The sequence below is a fragment of the Juglans microcarpa x Juglans regia genome, chromosome 6D (genome assembly GCF_004785595.1).
Source record: "Juglans microcarpa x Juglans regia isolate MS1-56 chromosome 6D, Jm3101_v1.0, whole genome shotgun sequence".
Lineage (NCBI taxonomy): Eukaryota > Viridiplantae > Streptophyta > Magnoliopsida > Fagales > Juglandaceae > Juglans > Juglans microcarpa x Juglans regia.
This window is the reverse complement of record NC_054604.1, coordinates 16988543-17004090: the sequence shown is the minus strand read 5'-3', so window position 1 is coordinate 17004090 and position 15548 is coordinate 16988543. Positions and strand designations below refer to the sequence as shown.

General features: G+C 35.6%; 1 long non-coding RNA gene across 1 annotated transcript; it reads left to right on the top strand.

Annotated features, from left to right (window-relative positions):
- The first annotated feature begins 4102 nt into the window (after positions 1 to 4102).
- Positions 4103 to 5143, top strand: LOC121235632. The gene is made up of 2 exons (XR_005934577.1): positions 4103 to 4139; positions 4820 to 5143. It is a non-coding gene; the product is annotated as an uncharacterized LOC121235632 (long non-coding RNA).
- Positions 5144 to 15548: the final 10405 nt, after the last annotated feature.

Here is a 15548-nt window from a genome sequence, read left to right as displayed (position 1 = left end):
ACGATGGGCTAGGCGGTGCCGGCCACTCGGCACGACGGCGGCGGGCTGGGGAAGAGAAAAATAATGGGCGGAGAGGGAGAGTGCAGGTCGCGCGCGCACGGGGAGAGATAGAAAGAAGAAAAAGAAATGGAGAAAAAGAAAAGAAAAAGAAAAGAAAAAGGGGAAAAAGAAAAGTAAGGGGAAAGAAATGAGGTTCAATCCTCATATCTTGGGTCACAAAAATGATCCAACGAAAATAATTTCAAAACAGTAAATTAAATAAAATAATTTAAACGTAATGATAAAATGAATATAAAATAATTAAATCCAACAATCAATTAATTTAAAATAAAGAAAAATTTAAATGCATCACAATAATAAATATTAAGAAAACATAACAAATCAATTTTTACAATTTAAAAATCATAAAATAAACCATTTAAAATATTCGATAATTTTAAAACAAGAGAATAAATTTTTGAATTAATAAAAATAATCCTTCAATAAAAATACACTAAAATACGGGGTGTTACAAACTCCCCAGATAGTCAAGACGACCTCAAAGAGACATGAGAGCTGATCAGAGCCATCCTTAGATAGGTTGGAAGCCGTCAACCAATTCATTACTGAAGTGTTACAGCTCTTTGAGGAGCTTAGGGGAATCTTGATCAAAGACAAGGCTGCGAATATGGATGGCCTTGTAAGATTGTATTTTGGGAAGGGACCATGAAAATAGTGGTAGAAAAGAAAAAGAAATGACTTGGGTTTTTGTGAAATCAACTTTTGTTGGTCCCTTGTTTTGGGAGACTTTTGAAAGCAATGCCTATTTTGGAGTACTTTAATTGAGTTTAACACTTTTGGGATGCTTACACTTCAGTACCATGTTATTACATTGCCACCAGTCTTATGTAGTTAAGAAATTTTTTCGGTGCGATTTACTGTATAGTACTAGATTATTAGGTGCATTGCATCTTACCTGTCATGTATGAGGGGTATGTAACCTTGAGTTATATGTCTCAACACGTCAATCATCGTCCAATCCCAAACGAGGGGCTGGGGGCGTCACAACCGTGATAGCACATCACTTTAAAATCACATTGTCTTGAAATCACAATATCGAAGTAATCAATAGCTATAGTGGGAAAAGTATGCACTTTCATGAGTGAAAGAGATAAGAAGTAGAATATGCAATTCCTGAATATACCCATAAACATTTACCCCACATTTCTATTATCATCGTAGGAGTGAACCTACCTAGAGAACAACTAAATACTAATGGTTGTGTTGGAAATCATTGGTCTCCTCGTTGATGAAAACTCTAAGCTCTTGGCTTTCTCGAAGTCTTCGAATAGTAGAAGAAATAAATAATGTAAGATCTAAAAAGTGAGATGTTGTCATTTGTCCAAAGTCTTATATACAGAAAGATTGTTGGTTATATGTTCCTGACATTTCTTTGACCTTCGTTTTGCTTGAATGAGAGACCTTTAGTCTGAGTTGTCCATGTCCCCTTTGTCCTTGAAGAATGGTCTAGACTGAGTGACTGATGGGACAAGGCATGCAAACCTTTGTAGCTTGCCTTAGGACCAAACCCGCTGTCTTTCATCTTATAAGGGTCTCCTACATGGCGTTATACCTAATTTTTTAGGTCCGATGATATGACCTACAGGTTCATCTTCATCCTTTCCCAGGCATACTCCTGTTGTGATGTTTCTGATGGAGCATGAGCCTTAGGTACGACACCTGCTGTACATAGCAAGCCTTACATTGCACATCCTGGCAGTACCAAGATGTATCGGGACTTTAAAGGACACTTTTGGTGAAACAAAATGATATGAGATGTGGCTGATTATGTTAATAGGTGTTCTATGTCTCAATTGGTAAAGGCAGAACATCAATGGCTAGCAGGAGAGAAACAACCATTACTAATTCTAGAATGGAAATGGGAGGACGTTTCCATGAATTTTGTAGTTGGATTGCCAAGAATTTCTGCAGGAAAGAATTCTATATGGGTTATTGTAGATAGATTGACGAAAAGTGCTCACTTTTTTATGATCACTAACACTGACTCTATGGAAAAGATGTCCAAGTTTTGCATTAAGGAGATAGTTCATGTAATACCTGAATCCTACTACATAGGTCCTTACGTCATTTATTAATTCTTTAAGTTGAATATTTTGAGATCAAAACTTTTATTATTTTATTATTTTATTTTATTTTTAAGATGGGTGTATTTTTATTTTCATGTAGGTCATTAAATAATTCAAGGGTATGATTTTTAAGACCTTACAATATTTTCTTTCAAGCCCTCCAAATTTTTATTTATTCATGAAATGACCCAAGCTTTCTCTACCATTGGATGGGTAGGTGAAAGAAATATCTCCCTACATTTAATATCCACCATTCATTTCCCTAGCTTATGGGATAAGCTTTGATCAATCCATTGACTTTTCTACCCCTTGAACTCGTAGCTTCCTCAATAAGCCATAGAATTCCCTTTTCCTTCCCTTACACGTCGGCTTACAAGAGAAGGAATAAATTCCTTCTTTCTCTTTAGCACCCATCGGCTTCTAGAGCAAGGAAAAGAAGAAAACTCTTCTAGCCCTCACCATGCGACTACATTCCCCTTCTCTCCCATTCCACTTCTCTTCCAATCCCAAGCCAAGCATCCCTCTTTCCTTCTCCTCAAGAGGGAAATAGCAAGGTAAGAGCACCCTCAACCCTCTCCCTTGTGTATTTCGAAACTTAGTCATGGTTTAATCAAGTGGGTTTTTCTCTTATTGACTATTGATATTTCGGTTTTCAACTTCCAGCCAAGGGATTCGTGCGCCCTCTGTTTTGCTAGGCAGAACCTACCTTCCTCTTCACTATTTTCGTGTTTTGGAAGGATTTACCCAAAGGTAAAAACCCTAACTTGACCCACTCGGTTTTAGTTGATTTTGGAGACCCATTAAGTTGTTTTAGCTTGGATCTTAATTTTTAGTTGTTGTCTATGTGTTGACAAACATCAATGCTCTGTTTTTTTGGCAAAACCGAGTATATTGAAGCTGTTTTGCCGTATATTCTCCTATCCTTCGAAAATAGTATTTTCTATTTAACTTGGTTAGTCATAAGTGATGATAATTAATCTTTGATATATGTATATATGTATGCTGATGCCTAGTGTGTTACGCCCTGTTTTGGTGTTCCAACCGTGTGTTTTACAAGGCACCTTGTTGTAGTCCTTTTTTTGTATATTTCCTTGGGTTAAGCTATGTTTTAATTATGTTAAGTCTTGCCTCTATGTGTTAAATTAAGGGAGTAGAGGTTTATAATTTTAAACACACTTTCCTCAAGTTTATGGCCTAAGTAAGCCACTAAGAATTTTATTTAAACTAGTAAGCTTGCTTTAGGAATTTTAAGTTCCCAAGTGTTGTACCCTTTTATTTATGCTATGTTTCAGAAAATATGTGATGTTTTTCTTGAGTTTTCTACAACTCTAGTATTGTTTAATTATGTAGTGAGATTTTGGCTAAATGAGGGATGTTTAAGACCATGAATGTATCAAGACTTGCTAGCTGCCCATGCACTACAAAATTTCTGCACTATGTTTTGTTTTGGGACTTAAACCAGCCCATTTCATCCCTTGTTCAGTTTCACCCTTTTGTTCAACCAAAGATAAATTTTAGTATGAAAAACCATTGAAGAACAAGTGACAAAAATCAACCCTCTTGTGGGCATTGGCCTTTCGTTGGACTTTCCTTCTATATGATGTTATAAAACTATCAAATGCCCTCTCTAAATGAAATTTCCAGATTTGTAGCACTTATTTGTTTCCTTCCATTCTTAAATAAATTCCTACCATCTACACATTCCTAACCTATGATTTCTACTCATCCCTTATATAGAAAACGATGGCCCTTAAAGGGGACAACAAGCACGCTATGTACTCTCATGAGTTTCTTAAATGTCGAAATGTGGATATTAATGTTTTGGCTTAGTGTCATGTATGGTGGGTAGCTAAATGGGTCATGGAAAAACACTTTAATTCCAATTTGGAATTTAAGTGAGCGTGTAGGGGTGTCAGATAGTAAAACTTAAAGTGAAATAAATAGTGTTTATCCCATTTCATTGAATAGGAGTTTGTTTTCAAGATTTAAGGAACCTACTAGTAAAGCATCAGGGTAAGTAGCTATGATCATGCTCCTTACACAAAGTTCTCTTATGAAAGAATGTCTCTCTCTCTTTTCAAATGTTCTTTTAAAGAAAGAGTGAATGTATATATTATGTAAAAGCTTTTCTTGGTAGCCCCTGTCAAGCACCCTATTGATTATAATTGTGTGCATGTGTATAAGGTAATGCACCATAAGATTTTCATACATGCTCTCTCTCAAATAGCTACGTCTTACTTATATGTAGTATGACATAAAATGCTCTTTTTCAAGAAAGGCATATGCATTGGGACTAAGGAAAGATAATGAAAACGTTGACTACAAGAAACGGAAAAAAAATGAAATGAAGGTTAATATATAAAGCTACGTAACGGCTATATGAATGAAAAGGGTACCAAAGGAATAGGCAGATTGCAATGCCAGGTAAGTAGCATTGCAACACACGGGGCGTAATAGTGTGTACTGGCCAAAGAAATTGAAACATGAAAGTAAAGTTATTTCTTAGAAATGTTTATGTATGAAAGTATAGTTATTCCTTAAACTATTTATGCATGAAAGCATTGTCAAGAAGTAGCAAATCTTTATGTATGCATGTTTTCAAAATAAAAGATTATGTGATTAATAAGTTAACAGCATGGTGTACTGCTTACTGAGTATTAGACTCACTTTGTGTTTATGTTTTAAACGTCCAGGTATGGACGAAGAGGTTGTGGAGCCAGGCACTACAGAGGAGGGAGGGGCCGATGCTTAGAGTTCCCCTGTCAGTTCGACTTTTGATGATAATGGTTTATGTTTTTTTTTTATGTTTTACGATGGGCCCGTTGGGATGTTTTGTTGGATTAACTTTAAGACAATATGTCTTTTGGGTATGATGTAAATACAATAGTGGGGTAATGGTAATGGTGTAACTTCTATGGTGGGGTGATAGTAACCCCAGATACGATGGTTTAACACCTTTTTGTATGTGTTGCAGGGACTGAGTCCCCTCTTATTTAGAACTAGTTATGTTTGATGAATGAATGTTAGACTCTGAGAGTCCTTTATGTAAGATACTGAGCAGATCGTCTATCAGATGTTTTATTTTAAACTAGAAATGCAGAGTACATGCATGGCAAGTTCACGCATATCCCTTATCATCTTCGTAGAGAAAAAAAAATACATAATAATATAGTACCAATGCTTATAATAATAATAAGGAAAGAATGTGTAAAGGGTCACAGCCTTGTCCTAGGTTAGGCGGCGTTGTGACAGTTCAGTTGCACGGGGTCCCGATGTGACGACCCAGACTTTTGTGAAGTCTTTACTTGCCATTTTTTTTTATCTTAATCTTAGCCCACTTAGATATTGTCCAAATTATAGCATGAAAGGAACCTTGAGTTGCAGTAAGGGCCTTATCCATCTTAAGAAAAAGGGCACCCAAGCCCGCTGAGAGGCCCATCATGGGCTAGTGAGGGTCGGCCACTAAGGGCCCAAGGGATAGGAAAAACCCTAATTAGGGTTTGGGCATGGGGAGGTGCCCACTTGGTAAGGGAAAGGTCCTTGGCTTTCCTTAAGAATTCCATCATTTGAAAACCTAGGGAAGGAGCATTTTGGGGTAGCACACAGTTGCCACTTGGCAAGCATACATGGAGGCTTCTAGAAGAAGCCAAATTTGTGATGAAGGTGAAGTGAAGTGAAGTTCGGCACAAATAGGGCACACGCCCATCTCACCTACTAACATGTCGCATAGCTCACAGAACCCTAAGAGCCTACACGCCTCACCCTAAAGGCCAACCACCATTCTTGCCGTATGCCATCCATGCATAAAGTATGGGAGTTTCTAAAGGAAGGAAATCATGAGAAAGAGGGAGAGACGCCTAGGGAAAAGGCGCATGGAACAAAACAAAATCAGAAGACTCAAGTATCTAGGAGGCTATTAAGATTTGGCCAAAAGATCTACACGCCCAGTGTAACACACCACTTAAAATTTCCTTAGGATTTAGACTTAGCACTTAAGATTCTAGCTAGTCTATGTTGCAATTCTTTTTTAAAGGAGATTTTAGAGCTTATTTGGCATAAGATTAATGCCTTTGGGTTAGTTAGAATTATTAGAGGCTTTTAGAAGTTTAAATATTTTATGGGTAAATACCAAGAGGCCATTAGTAGTATGACACATGGCATATTGATGGGCTAAGTATGTGATGGATTTAAGAGAAGCCCAGAGAGTGTTTTATTTAGGGCTCTTGTTACTATGGATAAAAGGGGCTAAGAATAGGTACCAAAAGCTTTAGGCCCAACTTGGGAGATGTAAGGTTCTAAGCCCTTCTTGAGGGACACTAGAAATTAGGTCCAATATTATGGACATAAAGCCATTGGGCCTAACTTGGTAAGAGTAAATGCCATTGACCCAACCTAGGTAAAACATAAGATTGGGACCCAACCTAGTAGGCCTTTGAGTCTATGGACAAGCCCCACAAATCTGGACATAAGGACCATATAATAACCCACACCAAAGCCCACAATCAAGGCTTACACAAATAGCCCAACCAAAGTTAAATCCATGAAGCCCAAAGGCTTGTCTTTTATTTTATCCTTCCAATTGATGCTCACATACATCATACCATTGGTTTCCCTTAAACCCAAGATGAACCACACGCCTCTAGGGTTCCCTCCCAACCATGGTTAAGCTTCTAACTTAAGTTAAAAAGTACTATTCATCTCACACATGAATAGTAACCTCAACATCATGATTTTTGCATTGTTTTCTTTAGATTATTTTTTCTTCACATTTAGGATCTGAAATCTTTGGTCTTTATATTGTTTTACATTATTCTTAGGCAACCCTATAAGGTTAGGCCCAACCCAACACATGTCAACTAGAACTAAGCCATGCCAATGCCAAAGCCAAAACAACCACCAATCGATACCTTGATGCATCACCATGTACACTTCATCAAACCAGCCCCTAACCCATGCCATTTCCACTAAAAGAGAGTCTGCAGAAGCACTTATTTAAAATCAATAAAGCCTCATATGCTTACCAAAATAAATTATTAAACTAAAATCATAAAACTAAGTATAACATAAATTGTCTAGGCCTCTGCCTTGTCTCCTTGGGCTAAGTCCTGTCCTGCAGTCTCATCCTCATAAAGATCATCACTTGGGGTGGTTAAAATATAAAAACATATAAAAAATTAGTCGAATACTCAATAAGCAATACATCATACGGTAAACATAATAAACATAGGGTTTCTTGAAAAATATACATATTCATAATTACATACATAAATAACATGAATATGAACTTATCTTTCACATGTCATAGGCCGGTATATACTATTGACCCCCATGAGTTAAGGTTAGTGAATCTAAGTAGATTCCGATTCTGCCCATGGCCGTGGGTTGTAGATCCCATATTTAAGGAAGACACACTGGATGCACTGCCAGAATGTACAACTTGGCAATGCAATATGCCCATAACATATGGTACCGCCTTCATATCATAACATAGGTCGTTATGTATCTTATCATTCATACTTCATCATAATAATTCTTACATACTTGTCATATCATAGATTTCAAGTGAAATCGTATTTTTTCATAAAATGCTATGATACCTTACATAAAATCATGATTTTTCATAAATATTTTAATGTATAGATCTTCATATAAAATCATGCATGGTTTTTCATAAATATTTTAATGCACAACTCTCATATAAAATCATGACTTTTCATACAAATTTTAATACATAATTCTTCACGTAAAATCATGGATTTTAATAATTTTATCATGACTTAGGTACTTAAAAAGGGCTTCCAATATGCAAATATTTTTTTGAAAGACATGTTGTTTACCTTACATACGTATAAAGATATGATCATGCTACTTATCTCATACCGGTAAATCCAAAGTCTCACTTCATAAATCATTACCTATAGGAAATATCATATGTCACTAAATTTAGAAGAGTGTGTCATAATGTTTTATTTAATTTAATACCTACAAATTAAGGAAAATCACTTTATTAATTAATCAGTTTTTAGGAGCAACTTTAAGATCAAATTCATAATAAACCTAACTCTACAAGTGCTTACTGAAGATTGGCCTTATCATGTTTTATGACACGGTCAAAGGATGGCATAATTGTAATAAACCAAAAGGCTAAAAGTTAAAAGAAGCAATTAACAACTTAAAAACAAACTTTCAGTGGAGAGAGAGAGCCCTGATGTAATTACACGAAATAAATCTTCAGGTGGAAAAAAAGGAAAGTGAAAGAATTGAAAGGTACAGAGTTTACGGTTGCATGTCCAGGCAAGATGAATTACAGCAAGAAAAATGTTAAAAGTACTTGAAAAAAATTTATAAAAAATTTACTTCTCTACATATGTTAGTTATTGATAGATTATAAATTATGAAATTTAAAATTTAAAATGTAAATTTAAAAAATAAAAACTAATAAAATTAATCTTGTAAGTAAAAGTATAAATAAGAATGTAAGTACATATGGCATTATTCTTGAAGCAATTGAAAACAGGTGCTATTCGGTGAGAGACGGAGGTGAGAGAAATCGAGTTGGGGGGGGGGGGGGGGGGGGGGGGGGGGGGGGCGGGGGGGTGGGGGGAAGTTCTTACCAAGAGGAGAGAGCCTTTCGTACGTGCTTGACTAGAGGTGAGATGATATTTAATCTAGTTATTGAGTCTAATTAAAACTGTCTTATTTGTTTTCGTAGATGAAATAAAATGAGTTGAGAAAAAAGTTAAAAGTTGAATAAAATATTATTAGATTATATTTTTTAATATTATTTTTGTTTTGTGATTTGAAAAAGTTGAATTGTCTATTTTTTTTATGAGAATTTGAGAAAGTTGTAATGATGAGATGAGATAAGATGAGAATGGTTGTGAAAATAAACGAAGCTAATCAACCTCAATAATTTATCGTTTATGGGCTTATCCAATATGACCTATTAAATATAATTTAAGCCCAATAAAAATTATCAATATCTCAACTTTATAGTTATTGGGCTGAGTCGTTACAATTTATTCCACAAAGAAATGCCAAACCGATTGGCTATAGTAGTAAGTTTCACATGTCGCTCAACAACCACCTTCATTTTACTTCCTCTCATGACTTGCACATATATGATCACTTGTCAGCCAATCCGGCCTCCTTCCAACACTTGAAAAAGCCATCAAATGAAGTCTTTAGACCAAAAAAAACAAAGCCAAGGGAACGAGACAAACAAGTAATGAAAATTGGCATAACCTCACCTTGCAATCCTTTGAATTTTGCTTTATTTTCGAAACCATGGCAGTCCCTGCACCCATAAAACCATTGTAGCACCTGGTCTGGACAAAATCATGAAGAAATGGAACATTATTCAGCTGACCAAAGATGACACAAGTTGGATTTTTGCACTCATGCCTCCACCGCCAACCTCCACCAATCCAAAACCTCACCTTCATCCAAACCCAATCCCCTCACCCTCCATGAAGCCGTATAAAATACCCCATCTTCATCCCTCAATTCCTCATACCACTCCTGTGATGCCACCAACCACCGCTTGGGATGGAATGGAGACTTAGAGAGTCGAGACATGTAATATAAGGTTACATACTCCTGTACATGACAGTTAATATGTAATTCATCCTAGTATGCGACTAGCATTATGCAATAATCGCGGCGAAAATAAAGGTGAAAGTATAACTTATGCCAGAATAATTAAAAACATCCCAACTCCATTAGTAATCATCAAGTTCAAAATACTAATGTAGCATAATCTGAAGTCAAATCATCCGCTTCATGCGTTCTAAAGCATGAAGGACTTTGCTTATAACATCAGGACTAAATACAATCTCCTCTCAAGGTTTGGCTCCTCAATCAGTTAGATCCAATGCTCCATCTAGCTCGTCCTCCTCGAGTCATGACACAACTTCTGTCATTCCAAGTGGAATGATATTGGCCTTATAAAGGGTGAGATTTACTCGAAATTTTGGTAAATTAAATAACCAACTTGCATAAAGATAAATTAAATATGAAGCATGATAAATATGCAATGCATGAGATGCAAAAAAATCAGTATGCATGTCTCCTATCCATATTCCTTAATAGTTTAGAAAAATGGAGACACAAATTTTCATTTAGTAAACATTTTTGCCATCATTTTTTTAAAACATAACTTCATCATAAACTTTCATCATTATTAGTAATTCATAATTAACATTATAATATGTGATAATGTCACAGTTCGCCATATGCACTGTAAGTACTTGCTGGTGACCGTTGTACAACTCATGTTGAAACTATGTTGTCTATAAACTCGTTCTTAATGCATTGGTAATATAACATAATATCATAAAAATCATAACGTATACACCCACCAGCGTTAGGTGTCATAACATGTTGACTTCGCTCCAACATTCTTTAAAAAAAACCATTCGAAACCCGTTGACTATTCTTCGTCAACCTAGAGATTACCACTCCATTATTAAACACTTCAGAGTGGGCATAAGAGTTTCACTAGGATAATTCCCCATCCTAGCTTTTGGGGTCGTGACAACAATTATTTTCATGCTATGCTTGAAAAATGTTTTTCATGACATGTGCATATGTGGCAAGCTTTCATATAAAAATGACATTTATAGATGCAATATGCAAAAATGGTGAAAAAATCATATGTCATGTAAGTATGTACTCAATGTTTCATATAACATGATATTTTTTGCTCAAATTGATAATTGAAATATGAATGAAACATTTATCAATAATTCATAAATAATCTATTAAGGTGTAAGTTAGAGGCCAACTTACAAACTTCCTGAGTAATCGAAAAAACGTCGTAGCAGGTGAAATCAAGTGCGTATTAAGTTAGGATTAATAATTTTATGGTTGAAGTTCAAAATCAAATGCTTCAGAAATGAGTATTTACAAAAATACCCCCTAGACTCTCAAAAATTGCCGTTAAGGCCCGAAATTTTTACTAATTACAAACGAACTCCAAATTCAACCAAAATTCGTAGACTTCATATTTTTGGCATTCTAAAACCATCTATGCCCTTGGATTTTCAAAAATCAAAGTGAAACTTGCCCAAACAGCCCAACCCATGGCATGTACTCTAGTTGATGTCTAAGTGTGTTTTCAACTATTGATTCCTATGAATACATGCATATGAGATTTTCTTTAATCACAAATTATCACTAACATATTTAATGACATAATGAAGGCTAATTATTGGATAATCAAGTTCATTCCAATACTTAATCATGGTTAAGATATCTTAAATCTTCAATTTATTCAAAACCGATTCATACTTGATGATCAAAACAAGATAGATTTAAGACCTATCATGGCATGCTTTTAATCACAAATAAAACCTTCCATAATCATTCTAAGAAAATAGTGAATCATATCAAATCATGCTTAAGACATGCCATAGCCAAATTGCCACTTAAAATCATTTGATCATTCAAACTTCCCTTTAATGACCCAGGTTTGAACTAAGCATGATAACCTTCTCAAAACTCAACCAAATTTCGTACCAACACTTGGAAACAAAGCTTGAAATGCTAAATAAGATCAAGAGTAAGAAAAATTACAAATTTTGTAGCCTTCCAAGCAATTAAGACAACATTTCTTAAGAACACTCAAGAGCTTACCAAAACTCACTCGGTTTCACTCTTTTGATCTCTAAAGGGGAGAAGTGATCTCAAGACTCAAGAGAAAGATTGAAGCTAAGGTTTGGAGGAAATGAGGAAGCGATGGAGGTAGTTATATGGTTCAAGAGGAGAGGAGACGTTGGTCCTGGTGCAAGGTGATTGGGTGAAGTGGGAGATGCACAAGTCTGAAATTTTTCCAGCTTGCTTCCATCAGCGTGTGTCATCTTGTGCAGACCAAAACAGTGCCCTAAACCACCATGACTTCACTTATATAGTTGCTACATTGAGCCTAAAGAAAGCTGGTCTGGTCTTGGTGCAGAAGAAAAGAAAGGAAAACATAAAATCATCATACACAAGCAAATGGGTTCAACTGTGGTTTCCTTGGGTAGATTTTAGTTTTGTACTTTCTTTGAGTGGGAAAACTGAGTCAAATGATCATGATGACCACGAGAAACTCTTGGGGATTGGATGGTGTTGGAGGTGGCATGGGGTGGTGGCTCAATCATGGCAAATGATTTGTTAAATTCTAACCCAATTGGTTCCCACTCAAACTAGGTTAAGGTGCAATCGGTTTGGTCAATTGAATTGGTTTGTTTAACCAAATTCATCCAAGGCTCAAATTGGGTTTGAAGGATTCTCATGAGGTGTTTAAGGAGCACAGTGCCCTTGATAAAAAGGTACAAAAAGATTGGGTTTAAGGGCAAAACAGTCCATGCACTCAGAGGGTACGTATATGTGCCAATTGGTGTAGTTTTGGGGTTTGATATGTCATTTCCTTTAATGACATGTGTGAAGGTTTATTTAGGGTCTTAGTATGATCTAAGAGTGATGAAATGAAATAATAAATTAAGAAAAATTTGAATTAGAAGGTTAAGAAAAGATTAATCGAAATTAAGCTTTAAAGCATGGCTTAAAGTTTACTAACCTCAAGTATGATGGTTAATGGTCTTAGCCAACTTTTAAAACTTAATTTGAGTACTTAAGGTATGATTTGGACTTAAGGAAACCAATGGAATGGTGTATTGGGCTTTCAAGTTGAATAGTTAAATAAACCCAAACATGGCTTTGGGCCTTGTGGGTTTAAAAGGGTCAAGTGTGTGGGTTCAAGGCTTATGGGCTATTGGGCTTGAATGAGAGGGGCCTCATTTTCAGATTTTTGGGGTTGAAAAGAGACCTCAAGATCCACTAAGATGAGCTTGAAAAAGTTTGAATTGGCCTAACTGGGCCATGGATCCATTTACACCAAGTTTGGCCCAAAGGCCTTAAGCCTTCTATACCTTGGCTCAACTTCCAAGGTTCTACAAGAGAGGCCTATATCCTTATAACTCTCACATTGGTCTAAGGCTTATGGTACATATTCTTAGCCCACCACATCCTTAGAGAATTAGAGACCTAAAGTCTTATGTCCATCAAGTTGGGCCTAATGTCTTTACTCTTACTAAGTTAGGTCCAATGACCTTACGTCCTTTTCATTGGGACTATTTTCTAGTGTCCTCGAAGAAAAGCTTAAAACTTTATATTTCCCAAGTTGGGCCTAAGGCTTTTTAACATTTTAACCTTAGCATATCACATCCTTAATGCATTAGGGCCCTAAAGTCTTATGTCCATCAAGTAGAGCCTAAAGTCTTATTGCCTCTCCCAAGCCTTTATATCCAAAAATCTTCATTTCCCTCAAAAATCAATATTGCACTAGAATCTTCTAATAATTCTACTAAATCCAAAGTATACGATCCTCTTGCCAACACAAATATCTAAAATTATTCTTATTCTAGAATAGCTCAACTCCTAATTAACTAGGATTAAGGCTACTAAAGTCAAGGCCTAAGAAGCGTTTTAGGCGGGGTGTTACATCCTCCCTATCTTAAAAGAAGATTTCGTCCTTGAAATCGGGGTATGGATGTGGATGAATAAAGCATGCAACACACATATACTATATATACATACCTACCAGAGATTCTATCGTCCTGAACTATATAAGAGGTCTCCATTGACATCATCTGACAGTTCCTCCTGAGTGTGGTAGAAGAATTGATCCTCTTTCGAGTCATAGTACGCGTTAACTCATTCTTCCATTTTCCTCCATTGTTCAGTTGATGCGTCCTTGATCTCTGGTAGGGGTGTAAATTCAAATCGGAAAACCGGAAAACCGGTCCGGACCGGACCGGTTTTACCAGTTTTGAATCGGTCCGGTCCGGGACCGATTCTTAGATGTGAAAACCGGCCGATTCCAGTTTTAAGATTTTTCAGACCGGACCGGACCGGTTGATAAAAAATATATATAAAAAATAATATTTATATTATTGTATATATAAGTTTTATACAAAATATTATATATATATATATTAATATATATAAGTTTTATATATTATGTATAATTATAAATTTTTATGTGAAATTTTTATATATGAAATAATTTCTTATTATAATTTATAAATTATTACATAAAATGTTAATACTAAATCACTAAAAGTTTATAACTAATACTAATATATAACTTATAACTATACCAATAGTCTAATATTAATACTATTATATAGTCTAATATATTAATAAAAGTATAAAACAGATTTTTTTAAATCAGTTTTTTTTTTTTTTTATAAACAAATTTTTAATGACAAATCGTGAAACTTACATTTAAAAAAAACTGGAAAACCGGACCGGACCGGACTGAAAACCAGAAGTACCGGTTTAGGAGGGTAACCGGTACGTAATCAGTTTTGAAAAATACAAAACCGTTACATACCGGTTCGGTCCTAGATTTTGTCCAAAACTGGACCGGTTACACCCCTAATCTCTGGAGATCCCTCTTCACGGGATCGTATGCGACGAAAAGAAAAGTCAGTGACTCAGAGGTATCCATGGAAGAGATAACTGGATACAACAGTTCTTGGTTTTTGTTTCATCCTCTTTCTCCGAGTGGCTTTTTAAACGTTGTGATTTGCCAAAGCACTTTCACTAAATGAATTTTTCGATTCCCTAGTTCCTTTGCTTTCCAATCTATAATCTGAACAGAAACATCCTCCTTTGTCAGATTAAGTTGTAACGAAATGTACTCTAGATCTTTAGGGAGAAGATTACGGTGGCTAACTCTAAGTTATGGGTAGGGTATATCTGCTCGTTGCTCCTAAGTTGTTGAGAAGCGTGAGCGACGACATGTTCATCTTGCAAAAGTATTCATCCAAGTCTTCATAATCTAAAGGAACTCTCTACGAACCTTTGGTAATAATCGGCTATTCCGAAGAAACATCAGACCTCGCGTACATTGGTAGGACGCTGCCAATTCACTACTGCTTAGATCTTACTAGGATCAACAGCTACTCCTTTACTTGAAATCTCATGCATAAGAATTTTACTTTCTTGAGCCAAAGTTCACACTTACATACAAACTATGTTCCTTTAATCTTGCAAGCACTTAAGCTGAGATGTTGCCTATATTCTTTTATTTGAACCTTCAATGCCTTTCTAACGTTCTCCCCCTTTGATGATAAAACTCAATCAGCAAATGTCTTTCTTTCTCTTTGTTGTAAGTATGTGACAACATTTGAATATGCTACATTTTCTTTTCTTTTTCTTTTTTTTTTTAGAATTTTCTTTTCTTTTCATTTCTCTTCCTTTCATTTCTTTTCATTTCCATTCTTTTCTTTTCTTTTCTCTTCTTTTCTCCAATTCAATCACAAACAACAATATTCAATTGTGAAAATCAAGCAATTGAATTCAAACACACAAGAATTGACAATGAAGTAGAAGAAAATCAATAGAACGGCACTCCAAGCAATTAACAAACTT